General features: G+C 37.0%; 1 non-coding gene across 1 annotated transcript; it reads right to left on the bottom strand.

The window, feature by feature from the left end:
• Window positions 1–1,107: 1,107 nt before the first annotated feature.
• Window positions 1,108–1,236, bottom strand: LOC121140100. Its single transcript, XR_005876932.1, has one exon. It is a non-coding gene; the product is annotated as a small nucleolar RNA SNORA61 (small nucleolar RNA).
• Window positions 1,237–4,889: the final 3,653 nt, after the last annotated feature.

Raw genomic sequence — 4,889 nt, 5'->3', positions numbered from 1 at the left:
CAAAATTTTACTGAGATAACATTTACTCTTCACTTTTGAATAACACCTGGTAAAACTCTTGCTTGCTGTATGTTACTGTTCAATACTAAGATTTTACAAAGTCTACCTTTTCTCCACATTTTGTCTTTTAATTTTCAGCCTTATTTTCTGTTCTCATTGTGCATAAGTAAAATTTATACAATAATAATTATCATATTCAGCTACAACACTATCCATTTCCATAGTTGGCAAAATATATACTCATTTAATATTAGAAAGTCAGGTTTAAATGTGACGGACATACTATTCTGGGGATAACTATCACTGTAATTCTAGTCTGAATATATAATTTATCTTTGATAAAGTTAGAGAACATTTATTAGTATCAGGAAAAGAAAACCTAGTGGCAATGCTAAAAGGAGTCAAAAATTGTATTCACCAGAAATAGAACTTAGATCATTACCTTTCCTATAACACTTATTGACTGTTTACAATTCAAAATGCCTTAAAGTCATTATTCATTTTGGTAAAGTGGTAAAGTTCCTATTGATTTACAATTGAAAGAAAAGAAATAACAGACAAGAGAGGATAAAGTTGACACTTGATTATCTGTAATATAAACTTCTAACTATCTCCAAGTGTAATCATCCAGTTATTCTTTAGAATCTAGTTCTCTGTAAGACAGCAAGGATTATATTATCATCTTTTTGGATTTAGCACTATAATAATTCTGTAACATTTCCAATATGCTTTCTTTGCCATTTTTACCAATATCCACAATCTCTCAGGAGAACAATGTCTTTTTTATGCTCTCTATATCAGACTGTGTCATTTCTCATCCCATTTTGTAACATAATTATTAAACTTTTGGTTGACTAGGAGCTCCTTAAAAGTAAGGGCTATATTTTAATCATGCATCTGTTGTAACTATCACTTAGTGCTCCTCTGAATTTACAGTAGAAAAGAACTAATAGATATTTGTTGAATGAATAGATTGAATAAAACAGATGTGGGAAGCTTGGTATAAAGTATTTATGAATTAAGTGGAAAACACTTAGTATTTTTATTTTTTACAAATGGTCTCAGACATCTTTAATTCTCTATCCCACTTTACAAGAGCCCAGGCAGGCATGTATGAATATGACTCAATGCTCTATACCAGACTACATTGCTGTGAGGCCAGTTTCAGCGTGATCTCCCTCCTTTACGACCACCAAGACCAGTGTCAAGATCCGATGGGAAAGGGAACCAGAGGGCTTAGTATTTCTTTGTATAAATTCTTCACAGCTAGAAAAGACATTATCCTCTACGAATAATATCTTCTCAAGTTTTATTTTTTATATGTGATCAATCTTATTCCTTATATTAATAGTTCTTTCTTCTCTGCTTTAAGTTAGAAGAAAAATATCCTATAATACAGAAAACCTACTCTTATTTTAAATCTCTGAGATTCTGAAGTCCCAATTTCTGTGAAATATATGTAAATGATTGCATGAAAACTAGGCCTTTCTTATTATCTCAAAAATGTAAAAACTGCATTCACAACTTAATGTACAGTATGTTTAATGAAATGTACATTTCCTGGAGGCCCTGTTCTTTAATCTTTTCCTCTATACTCTTTTTTTACCAGCTTATTCAGTATCTTCTCAATGATAATTTTTAAATATTTATTCACATTTATTTTTAAGTATATCTTATTAATTGCTTGACAATTTCTTACAGTGTATTTTGACCATCTTCATCCTTCAGTCCTCCCTCAATTCATCCCAGACCAATTTTTCCTTCCCATCTCTCCCAAATTCACGTCCTCTTTTATTTTTTAATAATCCTCAAAGTACAAATTATTCTGCCTATATATTCATGGATCTGGATGACATCCAATGGAGCAGGATTGAACTAAATGGCTCTATGCTTAAAGAAAAACTATTTTCCCTAACAAGCGTCCATCAACTGTTCATAACTCTTCAGCTATTAGTGAGAATAAAGCATCTATCTAATTATCCTTTATTAGTAAAACTCAGGAGTCAGATACTGGGTTAAGAACCTGATTGATCAGAGGAACAAATATTTGTTTCTGCTGCTCTCTATATACATATAAGGCAAATGGTCTTTTTTGTAGTCCTAATTCAATTAAAACATAAAACTGGCTTTGGAGTTGGAGCATGGCTTCGCCATTCTCTACATCCAAGCATGCTTGTTAAAGGAAGATCAAAATTTCTGTCTCATGTAAGAAGAGACACCTGGTATGGGACAGAAGAAACACCAAAATTAAGGGACTATTCTATTGACACTAATATAATCCTTTGGTTTTATATTAGTTCTTTAAAAGTTTTCTTAAGGCATAAATACCATTTCAAAATTTATAGGATTGTTATATATCTATTTATATATAAGCTTTCTGTCATGATATTAATGGCCATACAGAGAACTAATTAATTATAGAAATAGGTTCTTCAGTTATTTCAATAGGCTATTTAATTATTTAGGGTAGATAGTTATTTTAATTACAAGAATAATAAGAAACAGAAATCATCCCTTATACATGTTGAAAATTCAGCTGCTCATGTACCAGCTGTTCTAATGCCTGTAATTTTTCTGATGTTCCCCCTTAAGAATTCCCAGATGTGGGACTAGCTGTCACTGTGCTGCAAGGCTGGGCAGAGAATACAGGCAGTGGCCATCCTGGCCCCATGTAATTAGGGGCTGAAAGTATGTGGCAGTGACAACAGCAGTAAAAGTCCAAGTGGGTGTCAAGGCATCCAAATTTGTGTTAGTGACCTAGTCTCAATTAACTACTTAATGATAGTCTTCATAGAAAATAGCAGTCAAATACATGAAGAGCAATATTAATATTTCAATTAGCCTTAGTGGATGCATGTACAGTGTAAAACCAGAAGAATTAGTCTTAGTGATGGACAGTTGGCAAACTCTGCAATGGGCATAAGAGTGACAGTTGTATAAAGAATAAGATATTTTAGAGAAGTCCTCCTAAGACTTCTGAAAACACATCTCAGTAATATGTGGCTAACATTTCTGTGAAAGAGGTTTTTGGACATAGCTGCAGAGTTCAGAGAGACCTGCAGGCTATTGGATAATGCTTAAATATACACAAATGAAAAAGTAAGAAACTATGTGATATTCTTGTCATCTATGACTGTATTTGATAGGATTTTCAAATTTTGCCTTAAAATGTGTAATTAATAAATAAATTGAACTCTGTGACATCATCAAATTTGTGCTTTATGAATGCTCAGTTTTATGAATATGAAAGCTTTATGAATATTCAAAGTCTGGCAGTTAGGATGGCACGGAATAGCTATAGTCTAGAGAATGAATGTGAGTGGTCAGCCAGTGAACAAGTCATGGAATGAACTAATGCTTATATAGACTACAAAATGTAATAGAAAGAAATAGATGTCTCTGAAAAGTTAAGATTAAAAAGTCATAACAGATGAGATGGATATTTGAGTGCCAAGTGAGTTATATTGAAAAACAGGGCAGATAGATTCATAGGAACAAGATGATGCAAGGGTATATGTCCCGCGCTACCGTCTCGCCAGCAAGAACGACGCAGAACACTCGGATCCTTCTGCAGTAAAGCTTTAATGCATCTTGAGAGATAGATGATCAGCTTCTGAGAGGGAGACCCCAAGCTAAGAAACCCAGCCCCTTATATAAGCCTAGGAGCTCCGAGTGAGACGTGTAGAGCCGGGATTGGTGGTTTGCACATCACCCCAGATGACGCCACGGGAGAGGCACAGCTTAAACGGTTAACTCCAACTGACAGCAGATGTCAGCGCCATCTTCTAACAGTTAACTCCAACTGACAGCAGATGTCAGCGCCATCTTCTAACGGCAATAGCGATAGCGAGGGCGGCTCCTCACATCTCCCCCTATTCATTTATTTTTGAAGCAATAGGACACCCACAACTTTGGAGTGGAGATAGAGGTCAAATCCCCATGTGCAAATTCGGAACATGTACAAAGCTCCTCTCCAGGGTCTTATCCCCAGAGAGAGCCCTGACCAGTCCGATGTCGTTTTTCTGGGGGAAGGAGATCATGACATAGAACCTTCATGCAAGATGACTTATCTCCCAGGAGAAAGTCGTTATACCGCAGACCTCTCCTGTGCAGTGCTTAGCCTTGCAACTCCTTGGGCTGCTGAAGCCTACCCACTCTATCCCGTGCAATGAGACTAGCCTCGTGGGGTGCAAGAGCCGGGAGGCCAGCGACCTATTGCTTTAACATGGTTAACCAAATGTCAGGGGAGGCTCCGTGTTCTAAGGCAGCAAGTGCTTGTGCCACCACCACTTTGTCTCTTTTGTTTGGGCTCTGAGCTTACACACCATCCAAAGCATCAACACTATTCCACAGCAGAGAACTAGGCTAAATGATCCTACCCCCACCCATTCCTTAAAATAAGAAAATGCAGATGAAATCCAGGAGGAGAGGCCTTCCATCAGAGAAAGATCCAGATGCGTCGAATTCACTTGCAGGATCGCCATTCTCAACTCACGGAGTGTCTGCTCAAACTCAAAAGTCCAATTCTGTAATAAATGTTGAGACAGAGCTTGTGACAGGTTAGCTGCTCTTGTAAAATTCTCATATTGTACTGAAGTGACACAAAGGCCAGGCAACTTTTGTTCACATCCCAATTGGGCCATCTGCCACAATATATCCAATTGTTCCTGAACCAAATTAATCTGTTGGTTTACCAACATCAGGCCTCCTTGTATCTGAGAATTGGCAGTGGCCTGTTTATCTAGGACCATGGTCACAGTGGCCTATAGTTCATTAATGGTTTGAGTTGTCTGCACAGTGGCAGAAAGTGCAAGGGCCGAGGCGGTAACCGAAGCAGTAACCGTGGCGGTGGCTATCAGGCCCACAATAATAGCAGAGATCCCAAAATC

This window comes from Mesocricetus auratus, unplaced genomic scaffold (assembly GCF_017639785.1).
Source record: "Mesocricetus auratus isolate SY011 unplaced genomic scaffold, BCM_Maur_2.0 Super-Scaffold_100003, whole genome shotgun sequence".
NCBI lineage: Eukaryota > Metazoa > Chordata > Mammalia > Rodentia > Cricetidae > Mesocricetus > Mesocricetus auratus.
The sequence above is the reverse complement of the archived record's forward strand: the minus strand, read 5'-3'. Positions and strand labels throughout refer to the sequence as shown.